The 15,411-nt window shown below is 40.9% G+C and overlaps 1 protein-coding gene across 1 annotated transcript in view; it reads left to right on the forward strand.

Annotated features, from left to right (window-relative positions):
* The window catches only part of LOC136863722 (zinc finger protein 236), a 795,935-nt gene that overhangs the window by 206,925 nt on the left and 573,599 nt on the right, over positions 1 to 15,411 (forward strand). The window lies entirely within an intron of this gene.

Genomic DNA, 15,411 nt, shown 5'->3' on the forward strand with positions numbered 1-15,411 from the left:
TTTTATTTAGAATCAAGAAGTGTAAAATGCCTCACACTATCTCATAATAATTAATTCTATCAGCTGCTCTAGATATGGTGAACATTATGGTCGGTGAGTCTTAAGGGGAACTGCTTTCAAGAGAGCCTTCGTCTCACAATAGCATAGCATAGAGAACAGGAAGAATTTTGAGACTAACTGATACTCATCCTGCTTCAAAACGTGTTCACTCGGGTGTTGTGTACATCTGTGTTGCTCTCTCTCTCTTTGCGTTTAGGCCATCTGTGGACCACGGTGCTTGTGTTCTAGCTGTGTTTTTGTCTTCGTCTGCCCCTTTTAGCATACTGGATTGTGTTCTTAGTGGCCTCTTGAGCCTTCCTGTTGGCCCAGTATTCCTTCATTTTCTCGCTGAATTCTTTCCTGCGCTCCTCTGACCAATTCCCGGCTCCTTTGTGGCTAGCTGATGTAAGGGATGTTAAGAAAGGTTTGGTTTTGACCATTAAACGGTATGCATTTCTGTCAGTAATGGCGGCTTGATTAATATTAAGCTCTGCAAGATCTTTGTCCACTTGTTTGGTCCAGGGGAATCCAGTAGCTTTGCATTTGTTACCAACCTTGAAGATCTTATGGGATAATCTATTAGGATCCATTCTGTATAGGTGTCCATAGAAAGTCAGACATTTTCTCCTGATGACATCTATGAGGTTTTCTTGATGCTGGTAGAGCTCATTGTTGGGTTTGTACCATCGCCTTCCATCTGGTAGGATCCTTGGGCCTATTATTCTTCTCAGGAATTTCCGTTCTTGCACTTCCAGGGCTCTCAGTGGGTTTTTTTTAGTTAGGGATAGGCATTCTGCTGCATAGAGGACTGATGGTCTGACTACTGCATTATAGTGTCTCAGTTTTACATTCTTTGATAAATGCTTTGAGGCATAGTTTTCTGCAGGCATGTAGGCCTTGTCTAATTTGATTCTCCTTTTTTCAAGAGCCATCGTTTCACTTAGGTCCTTCGATACCCACTCTCCGAGGTACTTCACATTTTTAGCTCTCTTGATGTGTTTTGTATCACTGACTCCCATTGTTGTAGGGGCATCTTTGATGTTGGTCATAAACTCGGTCTTTCCAATGTTGATCATGAGGCCCGCTTTAGCTGCAATAGAGTGCAGTGTTTGAAGCTGCATAGTGGCCTCATGCATGTCGTTTGCTAATAAAGTAAGGTCATCAGCAAAGGCCAGGCATGGAATCCTCAGGTTGTCTGATTTAAACCCCATTCTTAATCCGGTGTTCTCAGGTAATGACCTGGTCCATTCTCTTATGATCTTTTCCAGGACACAGTTAAATAATATGCATGAGATACCATCTCCTTGCCTCACCCCTGTTTTGATTGTGAAGCTCTCTGATAATTGACCTCTAAACTTAACTTTAGAAGTGGTGTTGTGCAGGGTGGCTTGCACCAACCTATTAATTTTTTCGTTTAGTCCCAGTTCTCTTAAGGTGTTGAAGAGTGTGATCCTATCCACGGAGTCGTATGCCTTCTGGAAGTCGACAAAGATAGCTACCCACTGTCGGCATCTTTTCTGTGTTTCATGTAATGCTTTTCACATTGATGTTCCTTATTGATGACCTAGCAAGCTATATTCTGTAATGACGGTAATGTTCACCACATTAAAATAACATCCTATCCTGTATGTTTACTCTCTATCATCAAATCTACTAAGTTTTTAGAGAACACCATCAAGAGTTAAAATTTTATTAACATTTTAGACTCAAAAACAACACAATTTTTACGAGAAGGTTTTTAATGTGTCCTTGAGTTAGATATTTATTTTAAATGTCTTAGTACCCGTAACTTGTATTCTTGATATTGATGTTAGCTGAAGATCCAAACAAGGATGGAAACGTGTACTAATTTGCATTAAATAACTATTTATTACAACTGAATAGTTGACTGTAGTACTGAATAGGTGGATGTATATTGAACAGAAATTGTAGAAATCTTTGGGTCCTAAATTTTAAGTCAGTATGGAACAAAAAATGAAATTCATTTGTTGTAAAATGTTCCTGTCTGGTTAACACAGACAACAGTAAAATGTTTTGAGCTTTTAACACCACTACATTTCTCTCCTTTCAAGGAATTTTTTTTTGAAGGGAGAAGCTGGTAAAATATGCCAGTTTCATAGGCATTTTAAATATTCTCTGGGAGGGATGTAGTGGTGAAATAAATAGTACCAGGTTGCCCTGAAACTAGTAGTAGGACGAGGGTTATTTTTTAACTACGGTCCGATTGGCTGTAGCTTTGTAAAGTCGAAATGCACATGCGTGCTGTCTCCCAGCATGGCTTGGGCATGAGTCAATAACAGTTGCAGTCGTAACATCATCGGATATTGTTCAGTGTGGGCAGTTGAAATGTTCCAGATAATTGAGCGTTCTGTCGAGTGTGAAATAAGGTCTGTGATTCAAATTCTTGCAGCAAGGAATGTGTCATTGCCAGATATGTGAGGTTTAAAGCCCGAATGCAATGAGTGACAGCAAGGTGCGTAAATTGGTGAGATTGTTCAAGGATGGGAGGGACATTGTCCATGATGAACCGCGATCAGGCCGACCTTCTGTATTCTCAGATGATTTGGTGCATGCAGTAGATGTAAAAATCCATGAAGACCAGCGTTTCAAGTTTTCACTTTGTCAGTGAAATATGCACAAGTTTCAAGGTCATTGTTACACAAAAATCATTTCTAACACCTTGCAGTTCAGGAAGCTGTGTGCACACACTGCTTATTGGGGAACACAAAACCAGGAGATTGGCTTGTGCTTTGACCTTTTTGTCCCGATACAGTGAGGAAGGAGATCAGAGTTTGGACCACATTGTCACAAGGGACAAAACATAGGTTTCGCATTTGTCTTCTGAATAGAAGCGGCAGTCAGAGTAATGGTGACACACGTCATCTGCATTCACGGTGAAAGCCAAACAGACAATGTCAGTACGCAAGATTATGGCCACTGTGTTTTGGGACAGACACGGTGTCCTGTTAGTCGACTTTATGCCGTGAGGTACAAGCATAAACTCGGCTGTGTACTGCATGACATTGAAAAAGCTTCAGCGTACTGTATAATAAGCGATGTGGCATATTGTCATCTGGAGTTTTCTTTCTGCACAACAATGCACGACCTCATTCTGCTGCTCAGACTCAAGAATTAATCCAATATTTAGGATGGGAGCAAATGGACCACCTAATGCTTGGAACTGTCATTCTCAGTGCGATTTTATTTTGGTGTAAATAAATGTTACACGAGATATTTTGACTTCCTTGCATAAAACCACTTTATTGCCACTACGTCTATTCCTTAACAACACACAGTTATACACAGTTTTACACAGTTTTACTGAACACAACACTATTAAGGGAAACACACTGAAGCAATGTACTGTTGATTCTGTCAGGTACAGATATGAACAAGTCCTCACACTGATCGTTCACTTTACCATCAAACAGTCGACTCTGGAAAGTACAGACATCAACAAGTCCACACACTGATTATTCACTTTACCATCACAAGGTAAGACTGACTATCCTCTCACTCAAGTCGATTTTGACAAGTTCAGATATCAACCAAATCTTCAGCTCACTGTAACACTCTCTCTAACCCACACTCTAAACTCCGGCCTCCTGGCCTGCAGCTTGATATATATACTGTTCGACAAACAGTATAGAAATACCGACTTCTGGAAATGATTTACAACTAAGTATTTTTTATTTTCCACCTTGTCGATACATTAGTTGCTTAAGGCAACTTATTGACTAAAAGTGGTACATGTTTCGTATATTATTATTTCTTCAGCCACATGACACTGTTTAGATGAAAAAATCATATATTGACAAAGTATCAATGCTTTGAGGGAAAGTGTCCTTAAAAATGCATGTGTATTTTGTTTTTAATGTTGTCATTTAATCTTCTTATGCTTTCATAAAACCACTCATGTATTTTGTTTTAATGTTGTCATTTAATCTTCTTATGCTATTTTAAAGGACACTTTCTCTAATAGCATTGATACTTTGTCAATATATGAATTTTTCATCTAAACAGTGTTATGTGGCTGAAGATATTAATAATATATGAAACATGTACCACTTTTAACCAATAAGTTGCCTTAAGCAACTAAAGTATCAGCAAGGCGGAAAATAAAAAAATACCTAGTTGTGAATCTGTTAAAGTACGATACGGACCGTGAAGTTGATTTTATGTAATTCTGGAAATGATCTTGCAACACTCAAAATGGAACACATCCGAACATACAAGGAATAATCAATTGTCCAGCCTCTCAATTGGAGTAGTTTAAACTTGAATATTCGGTTACATATACACAAACCACAGTGACAAAATCCACAAAATTCCTAATGTTTCTACATGTATCAGAATGATAGTGGATTATATCCAATATACAAATATTACAGTGTTTTCTGCAGTTTTCAATTACACAGATTTTGAGAGTAGACGTATTCACAATACGTATTTGAGGTTATACTAATGTACAATACATATTTACAGGATATAGTCGTACATGGCATTTAATAAATCATCATCATCATCATCATTTTACAGTTCCAGTTTCCCAGGCAGTGTTGGCGAGCCTCTTCCAGTCTGTCTTATCGAGATATGTTCTGTTGTTAATGACGTCCTCCAGTGTCCTTCCCTGATCTGCAATGTCCAATGGTCTCCCCACCATCCGTTTCCCTGCCACATGTCGCTCCAAGTTAACATATGCTGTCCATGTTGGCTCCATCCTCATTACATGCCCAAACCACATCAGTCAGGACGTGCTGATATGATCTAACAATGATGTAACAATCCCAGCTTCCTTCCTAACCACATCATCCTCAACTTGTCCAGTTTGGTTTTTTGAATTGTGGACCCAAGGAACTTCGTCTCAGATGCCTGCAACCTTGACGAGTCTTTCTTAGTAAGGGTGCAGGTTGTAATACCATAGGTTAAGATTGGTATGAAGTACCAATTGAACATCACCACCTTTGATTTTGTTGGTACTTTAGGATCCCAGAGGAGTCTTCGTACTTGCTGGTAAAAGTGAGAGCTCTTCTGCACTCTATTTGCCACCTCCTTTGTGGCTAGTGTATCTTGAGATATTACACTGCTGAGGTATGTAAAGCTTTCCACACTTTCTAATGGATGGTTTCCTAGCATGATGTTTGCTGATCGTCCCTCTCTGTATATTGCCATCACTACTGTTTTGAGTTCGCTTATCTTGAGATTGAACTCCTGGAACTTAACCTTCCATTCATTGACTGTACTTGTTCCTTAGTTTCTCCCCAGATCATAACATCATCACTGAGGCCATTGAATTTAGTTCAACAGAGGTTTTCTTGATGTTCTTCATTATGTTATCCATGATGGTGATACAGTGCACTGTCTTGCTAGACTCAAATTTCGGTCTTGAACCAGGATGAATGTCTGTCACCCAATCGCACACAGATGGTACAGTTCGCATACAGCATCTGAACTTTCCTCACCAGTCCCTCTGGCACATTCCTTTTTCTCAGGCATTCCCATATCTTCTCTCTTGCAATGCTGTCATGTGCCTTCTCAATGTCAAGGAAAACCATAAACAGATCTTTGCCTTTTCTGCAATATTTTTCCATTAACATATGGACACTGAAGATTAGGTCTGTTATGGACCTGTTAGACTTGCAATCTGCTCTCTAAGATTTTCTCAAGAATTTTAAGCCCATGAGAAAGGAGTGCAATTCTCGGGTAGTTGGAGCATTTTTGGCGATTTCCTTTCTTAAACAGGGGGATAATAACACCCTTACATAACACTATCCTCCACCACAATAACACGCAGTTACCTACACATGGCACATGCCGCCCACCCTCATCGGAGGGTCTGCCTTACAAGGGCTGCACTCGGCTAGTAATAGCCACACGAAATTAATTATGACACCCTTGCTGCAATCAGTGGGTATCTTTGCCATCTTTCCAAACTGCATTGAGCACTCTGTGTAGCCACTGTAAACCCTGGAATCCTGCTGCTTTAATCATGTCCATGCTGACGTCGTCGATTCCTGGGGATTTCCTTTGCTGCATCTTCTTAAGGGCTACTTCTGTTTCTGCCCATGTAATGGGAGGTTCCTCTGTGCAGGTTTCAACAACTGGTTCTTTTGTTCTCTAATCTGCTTCTGTCCTGTTCAATAGGTGATCAAAAGGATTCCTCAGAACCTCTCTGATGCCCTCTTCTTTCCTGGCCAGGTTTCCATTAGGATCCTCAATTGCTTTGATGGTTTCCACTGAATTCCTTTTGTTTTTGATCACTCTGAACAATAGTTTCATATTGCCTCTGTTGTCTTCCTTCATTTTTTGAGTAAATTTCTCTCTGCACTTTATCTTCTCTCCTACTACTCTCCTAACTCTCAATTTCTTGTCCCGGTAAACTTGCTTGAACCGGGCGAGTTGGCCGTGCGTGTAGAGGCGCGCGGCTGTGAGCTTGCATCCGGGAGATAGTAGGTTCGAATCCCACTATCGGCAGCCCTGAAAATGGTTTTCCGTGGTTTCCCATTTTCACACCAGGCAAATGCTGGGGCTGTACCTTAATTAAGGCCATGGCCGCTTCCTTCCAACTCCTAGGCCTTTCCTATCCCATCGTCGCCATAAGACCTATCTGTGTCGGTGCGACGTAAAACCCCTAGCAAAAAAAAAAAAAAAAAACTTGCTTGAGGTCTCTGATCTTCCCCTCATCCCTTACCTGTTCTGGCTTGGATTTCTCTCTATCTCCTTTTTGTGCTATGTTTCCTTTCCTTTATTGAGAATCTTACTCCTTCATTCACCTGGGTGTCTCTTTATTCCTTACTCTACCAAGCTCGATAGCTGCAGTCGCTTAAGTGCGGCCAGTATCCAGTATTCGGGAGATAGTAGGTGCAAACCCCACTGTCGGCAGCCCTGAAAATGGTTTTCCGTGGTTTCCCATTTTCACACCAGGCAAATGCTGGGGCTGTACCTTAATTAAGGCCACGGCTGCTTCCTTCCCACTCCTAGCCCTTTCCTGTCCCATTGTCGCCATAAGACCTATCTGTGTCGGTGCTACGTAAAGCAACTAGCAAAAAAAAAATATATCCCTTACTCTTGCACTTGTCTTCCCGCAAACCTCTATTGCTTCTTTCATAAAGGTGTTTTAAAATCTTGTCCACTCTACCTCAACACTCTCCACTTCTGTAGGCAGTTGTCCTCTTATACGGTCCTAATAGTTGGCCCTTTTTCCAATGTGTTGTAGTTCCCATACCTTAATCTTAGGTAATTTCCTGGTTGTTATCTTTGGTACATTAATGTCTTTCAGATCTGCTACTAATAACCGGTGGTCGCTATTGAGGTTCTCACTTGGTATCACCTTGACATCAGTCACAAATCTACTTCTTTCTTTATCTCTAATGGCATAGTCAATGACCATCTTGCTCTTTCCATCCCAGCTGTAACGGGTAATCTTCTGACTGACTCTTTTGTTGAACCGACTGTTTTTTACTACCAAACAGTTTCTTATGCAGAAGTCTAGGAGATGTTCCTCTTCTGAATTCCTTCTCCCATAGCCATGTGGTCCCATCACCTACTCATAGCCATTCCTGTCTGTCCCGAGCTGTATGTTGAGGTCCCCAATGATGATTGCCCTCTCTTCACTGAAGGTCTCTTCTAGGTCTTCAAGAATATTGTTCTTTTCATCTTGACTGCAATCCGTCTGAGGGGCATACACTTGCATCAGTGTCAGCTTCTGTTTCCCAAGGTGAACTGTTGTCTTTATAATCCTCTCATTGATGTACTGGATCTCTGTAATACCATCTAACTCTTTAGACAATATCAGTCCTACTCCATTTCTCATCTCTCTGTTGTTACCATTCCAATAGAGGGAATAGTTTTTCCTCAGCTCTTTCTACCCTTTACCTTTCCATTTAGTTTCACTCAGTCCTAGGATTGATATTTTCCTTCTCTCTGTGATATCCACTAACTCTTCACATTTCCTAGTCAAACTCAGTACATTGATTGTTCCTGTTTGAGTGTGTTGTCTTCTCCGGGATTGTTGCACAATCGCAAGGCTTGGCCTATCATCAAGCTGTAAGCCATCATACCTGGCGTGGATCTGCAGGTGCTGTTGTCTACTCCGAGTTCTTTGTTTGCATCCGAGGCTCGTGTACGTGTTGAAAGCGATTGCAGTTACCCTCCAACTGACTTGCTAGACCTAACGTTAGAGAAGATTTTCTGTCAGGGTTATCTCCCTTAGCCTTTAGCAGTCCCTTACCACATTTGCAAGGCAGCAGCTTCCAGTTGAATTTATGTGTCATTTCCTACACAATGGCTTCAACAAGCCCCCTAAGGGTGAACTCCACTGCCCATAGCCATTAGTTCTCCCTTAGTTTGTCAGGTTTGGTAACAGCCGCCCAACCCTCGGCCCTGTAGTCGTTGGTAGTACCGTCTACTGTCGCATATGATAGCGGGATGTACCTGACCTGACACCTTTAATTTAATAAAAGATAATTATATTAAACATACTAATTGAAGGCTTTACGGGACTTATGTTATCTGTAGGATGGCGTACATACGACAGACCTTGCGCAATGCAATTATCATCCGTTCCGTTAGCTGGGCTGAGTGGCTCAGACTGTTGAGGCGCTGGCCTTCTGACCCCAACTTGGCAGGTTCGAACCTGGCTCAGTCCAATGGTATTTCAAGGTGTTCAAATACGTCAGCCTTGTGTTGGTATATTTACTGGCATGTAAAAGAACTTGTGTGGGACTAAATTCTGGCACCTCAGCATCTCTGAAAATCGTTAAAAGAAGTTAGTGGGACGTAAAATAAATAACATTATCTGTTCCGTTACCTGTAGGAGTGCCTCACCGGTCAGCGGTTTGACACTGACAAAGAAGTGAAAACAGCAGTTGAAGATTGGCTTCGGTCACAGGCTGCAATGTTCTACGATGAGGGGATACAAAATTTGGTGGAACACTATTATAAATATTTAAACAAACATGTTAACTATGTAGAAAAGTGGCTTAATGTGTAAAGAGGACATAATAAAAAAGGTTGTTTCAGTATAGTTATTATTTTTGTTTCTGTTGACAAACTGTCGTTACTTAAAAAAAAATAGCCTTCGTAATAGTAGTAGTAGTACTGAGCGAGTTGGCCGAACGGTTAGGGGCGCGCAGCTGTGAGCTTGTATTTGGGAGATAGTCAGTTCAAACCCCACTGTTGCCAACCATGAAGATGTTTTTCTGTGGTTTACCATTTTCACACCAGGCATATGCTGGGGCTATACTTTATTTAAGACCATGACTGCTTCTTTCCTGCTCCTAACCCTTTCCTATCTTATCTTTGCCATTAGACATGCGATGTAAAGCAACTTGTAAAAAAAATTTAATTTTCTCTCGCCCTGTCGAATGTGTTTCTAAATTTCTCTCTCCTCCTCTTTTACTCCATGAAGTAACATAAGGTCATGCATTTCATTTAGAATGAGGCAGTCCATTGAACTTTAGAAACAAGAAACAATATTCATCAATAGCTTTGCTTTAAATTTCATTACAATTATGTTCATAGTGGTAAATCCGTGTTCACATTCAGCTGTGCTATATTGTATTGACCGTCTGCACTTGCTAAAAGGAGTCAGTGTTCTGGGAACTTTTTTCCTACCTTCTTCTATATATTCCCAGAAACCATTTAGGAGGAGAGAAGTAGAAGTAGAAGGAAAAGAAAAGGTAGCAAAGGGATATGTAGAGTAGTGGAAGAGCACAGTGGAACAGGATCAGGGGAGATTAAAAGGGAGGAGGAAGTAGATTCTGCACCCGTCATGAAAGATTGAGGAGATCAGGAGGGGAGAGGATCAAATGAGGTAGGTAGGCATATGGTGAAAGTGTGTGGTGGAAGGGAACCAGAGTAGAGTGTTATCCAGGAATAAGGTTAAGGCACATGTTGAGGACAGTAGAAGAAGAAGAAGAGGAGGAGGATGAGTATAAGGTGGTACTTTTCCATGTTTGTACCAACAATGAAAGGCAAGCAAGTATAGGTACCATCATAGTTGGGAAGGTGTACAAGATGGTGACTACTGTTTGTGAGTCTGTGATATCCGTAGTGGATAATAGTGTAAGATGCAGTGAAAAATATGGCAAATGCAGAAGAGTAGTTAAAAATGGGATTCTGTGTCGTTAAGTGTGATGAATGGTGCCATTTTCGTTGTGCAAATATTGTAAATAGGACTGATATTGAAGAAAGTGTGTGGCTGTGTCCCGAGTATAAACAAACTGATAGTGAGGCAGAACAACAAGAAAGAGAGACTTACGAAACTATAATTAAGACTTTAGGAGTGCTACAAGAAGACTTATGCGCTCTGAAACATGAAAATGAAAGCTTAAAGGACAGAATAAAGAAACTGGAAGATAATGAAGACATTGGAGAAGAAAGATCGCCGTGGACGGAAGTGACGCGTTGCCATTTTAAGCCTAATGTTAAACATATGGGAGAAACTACGTATAGCTTAAAACTGGGAAAAAACTCTTTGCAGTGCCAAAATAGATTTCAGTTATTGCAACAAGTTCCAGAAGAAGACACACCAAGTTTTCCAAATAATTTTAAATCCAGTGGAGGTAACCTACAGAAGAAGAAAACCAACCGAAAGTCAAGATTGCCAAAATTCATCTCTACGCAGACAGTCAAGGGCGGGGTATGGCAGAAGGCATCGAGGATGAGCTGCAGAATCCAGAAGTGAGGTTTTAGGACTAATAAAACCAGGTGCCAAAACTGAAGACGTCCTTTCAAGTTGTGATCCTGTGTTAGAGAAGGACAATTATGTGGTGATTGTGAGTGGTACAAATGACATTGCTGCAAATGAAGGTGAGGAACTAATTACGACCCTCAGAGGTAAGATTTCCAAACTACCTGACACAAAAGTAATTGTAGTTAATGTGCCCCCCAGGTATGACTTTTAAGAGGACTCGTGTGTGAACAAAGCTGTACATGATGTAAATATAAAAATCAAGAGATTATGTGATAGTTTTAGAAATGTCTATGTAGTAGATACTTTAGGTCTTGGCAGGCAAATGTTCACTAGGCATGGGTTACATCTGAATGGTAATAGAAAAGCAACTCTCTGTAGACAAATAGCTACAATTATCAACAGAGATTTGCAAACTAATCTGTACTTAAGAAAACCCATACCACTAAACTGGCACATACAGGGAAACTTGCCAGAAAACCCAGATCCTTAAATCAGGATCTACGTACAAGGATCTGGGTTCCAGGAAAGTTCTCAACTCATGAGTCAAACGTTACCCAGTTGCAACAGTCAAGTTTTAGGGAGGAAGGGGGTCTGAGATTGCTCTTGGTAAACTGTCAGAGTGTAGTAAATAAACAATTAAAATTCGGTACATTGATGGAGTCTTATGAGACTGATGTGGTGATAGGAGTGGAATCGTGGTTGGGAGAAGGGGTGGGTAATACAGGTATGCAGTCTATCGTAGAGACCGAGGAGATAAAAAGGGAGGGGGGGGGGGGTGTTTATTCTGGTGAAGGAAACATATTGTTCACATCAATGGTTTACTGATGAAAGGGATGAAATATTAGGGATAAAATTAGTTTGTGATAATATGAAGGAGGTGAGAATTATAGGAACATATAGGCCTGGAAGAGAGGAAAGAGACATGGATATATTTGAGAAAATCATAGATTATACTCATAAAAACAATAATGATATGGTAATAATTGGGGGAGATCTAAACTTGCCTGAAGTTGAATGGAATGGAGCTGCAAGTGAAGCCCATGAACAGAAAGTGGCAAATAAGTTAATTTGGGAGGGAAGATTTACACAAGTAGTACAAGAACAGAGATGCCAACTGTTATGATTCAGTCGTAATAATTACGAATCACCCATCGTAATTATGCCTTTACGAATCACACACCACAAATTACGATTTTTTGTTGATTTTAAAATCTAAATGTATGAAGTGTTCAAAAGGATACACAAGGAATGCCATTACAGCTTGAATTCTCAGAATATTTCCGGATTTCTACATAATCATTTATACCCCTTTCCTGTCCCTCGATTAAGAGTATTTCGAGTTTTCACGCGCCAAACGCAGTGTATGCTTCCAGCAAATACAGTAGAGATAATACGCGACACTGAACGAGATATCGAGGGACAGCTACTGGAGCTCACTCTGTAACTACTGCAGCTATAGAAAATATGAAGTGAATTAACGGTGAGTGAAATATGTATAAATACCAAGACAATGAGCGCCACCTGTAAAACAATTACAGGAATATATAACTATGTAGAACAATGAGTAACTCCCTCTCCCAAGGCGATGGTCATCAGGCTGACGAAGCTCCAGACTTACTTTATAACCTTACCTGTTTACCCCTGAAATTAGATGTAGGTAGCATGCCAGGTTCATCCTCACTCCACTGATAAAAAGATTTACTGCAAGTTTGATACAAGGACTTTACTCCCAAAATAATAAACAAAAATCTAATAAATACCACAGTAATCATCACTTAAAGAGACCCCCTCCTGATTGCCGTCCACAAAGGCAACGTACAAACAACTACGACCAACATTAATCATTACTTCACGAGACCTACTCGTTTGTCGTTTACAAAGGCAAATATACACACCACTAACAACAACCAAATCATTACTTGATGAGACCTACTCGTTTGTCGTTTACAAAGGCAAATATACACACCACTAACAACAACCAAATCATTACTTGACGAGGCCTACTCGTTTGTCGTTTACAAAGGCAAATATACACACTACTACCAATAACAAAATCATTACTTGACGAGATATACATTTCTTAACATACCTCCAGGTAAGAGTCCCACTACACTCACTACTGTTATAGAACAAAAATCGTATTCTGGTAGAGAAAAGTACGACGACTTTCTCTACGTACGGATGCAACCTTCTTTACGAAGAGCATCCCTAACCTTATTTACACACTTCATCGACGTCTCGAGTCCTTCTCGAGTGCCGCACAGGTTAGTGTGGCTTCCCACGTTTCTCCAACCGTAACTGGATACTCGGCCGACGATCTTCTTTATCCAGAATTAGCTCTGTGCACAACCACACATCCACTACCGAATGTAGATTCGGTACACTTTGGTGCCACCAGAAACTTGTAGCATCAGCGATATTTAACATGCTCACTCCGTAGGTAAAATATACTTAAGACCAATAGAGCATCGCCTAGGAATCTGCGCAAAGTAGCTCCCGTGTGCTGGTCCGAGTGAGAAACACACAGAATCAGAGACAGAAACACAATCAGAGTCAGAGTCCGAATCAGAATGACTTGCCGCACACACGTTCATGCTTATATAGGCTTGCTGCACGTGGTTATAGCGTCCTGGAAAGTTTACCTGTAGCAATGTTCTCACAGGCACTTCTTGATGCATCATTCAGTCAACCCAACCTCGCTTAAAAACAAAGCCCTCGTATTGGCTATCGTGCATCTGATGTGACATCGAACGTCCACTCACGTTCATGCACATTGATCCACTCCAGTTCTTCAGCCTATACTACCTACCGTACCCCGTGTTTCCAAGCCACTTTGTTGCAACACATTCAACAGACTTCAACCGTCCTTCCCGATATAGTCGCAGTTTTCCTGGTTGCACAATCCTTACAGCTAGGCCATATTTACAGACTCTTACCCAAACAGAAATTTATACTAAATATAATGATGTACATATGCAGTATTCCCTAACTACACATTCTTCTTATAATATTACGTTTTTACATTCTCAATAAACAAAATTACATGATTTTAACATTACAAACTATATACGAAAAATTCCTAACCTAAAAATTCGGGGATCGTACATACGTACGGTTACAATACCTCCCCTTGGTTTGTAAAGATTATATACAATACATCTGAGCAAATCACAGTCTTTTCAGTTCAGAAGTCTTCACAGCCTGTCAAATTCACTCAAGATTTAAAGAAAATTCGCACATTCTTCTTACCATACACAGAACATCTGAACCTTATATACTTCACCTTGCATACCTCTTAAGATTGTAAATATTGTGTGTACCAATCATGTCACCTTTGTTATTGAACAGGTGATAAGCACACTTGCCAACTTTCTTACCTACTGTGTAAGGTCCCTACAGTGCAGCAGTTAACCTTCAATACTGACGTGTTGTTGTAGGTGTGATCAGTGGGTTTTGAAATGTCACAGAAGCGATTTGGAACCATGTGACCTTGCCGCGGTGGGGAGGCTTGCGTGTCCAAATGATGCAGATAGCCGAGCCGCAGGTGCAACCATATCGGATGGGTATCTGTTGAGAGACCAGACTAACGAATGGTTCATCGAAAGGGGGGTAGCAGCCTTTCGGTAGTTGCAAGGGCGGCAGTCTAGATGATTGACTGATACGGCCTTGTAATAATACTCAACATGGCTTAGCTGTGTTGATACTGCTACACGGCTGAAGGCAACGGGAAACTACAGCCGTAACTACCTCCCGAGGACATGCAGCTCTCTCTCTGTATGAATGATGTACTTATGATGGCTTCCTCCCGGGTAAAATATTCCGGAGGTAAACTAGTCCCCAGTTCGGATCTCCGGGTGAGGACTACACGAGAGGGGGCGATCATCAGGAAGATGGATACTGACATTCTGCGAGTCGGAGCGTGAAATGTTAGAAGCTTGAATCATTGTGGTAGGCTAGAGAATCTGAAAAGTGAGATGGATAGGCTAAAGTTAGATGTAGTTGGTATAAGTGAAGTACGTTGGCAGGAAGAACAAGATTTTTGGTCAGGCGACCACCGAATTATCAACACAAAATCAAACGGGGGAAATGCAGGAGTTAGTTTAAGAATGAATAAGAAAATAGGGCAGCGGGTAAGCTACTACGACCAGCATAGTGAAATAATTATTGTCGTCAAGATAGACACCAAACCAATGTCCACCACAATAGTGCAGGTCTATATGCCTACTAGTTCAGCGGATGATGAAGAAATCAAAAGAATATATGAGGAGATAGAAGATCTAATACAATATGTAAAAGGTGAAGAGAATCTAATTGTGATGGGAGACTGGAATGCAGTGGTAGGCCAAGGAAGAGAAGGTAGTACAGTAGGAGAATTTGGATTGGGACAAAGGAACGAAAGAGGAAGTCGGCTGGTTGAATTCTGCACTGATCATAATTTAGTCCTTGCCAATACTTGGTTCAAACACCACAAACGACGGCTGTATACGTGGACGAGACCTGGACACACTGGAAGGTATCAAATAGACTTCATTATGATTAGGCAGAGATTCAGAAACCAGGTGTTGGATTGCAAAACTTTCCCAGGAGCAGACGTGGACTCTGACCACAACTTGTTGGTCATGAAATGCCATCTGAAGTTGAAGAAATTGAAGAAAGGAAAGAATGCAAAAAGATGG

The sequence above is a fragment of the Anabrus simplex genome, chromosome 2, assembly GCF_040414725.1.
Source record: "Anabrus simplex isolate iqAnaSimp1 chromosome 2, ASM4041472v1, whole genome shotgun sequence".
Classification (NCBI taxonomy): domain Eukaryota; kingdom Metazoa; phylum Arthropoda; class Insecta; order Orthoptera; family Tettigoniidae; genus Anabrus; species Anabrus simplex.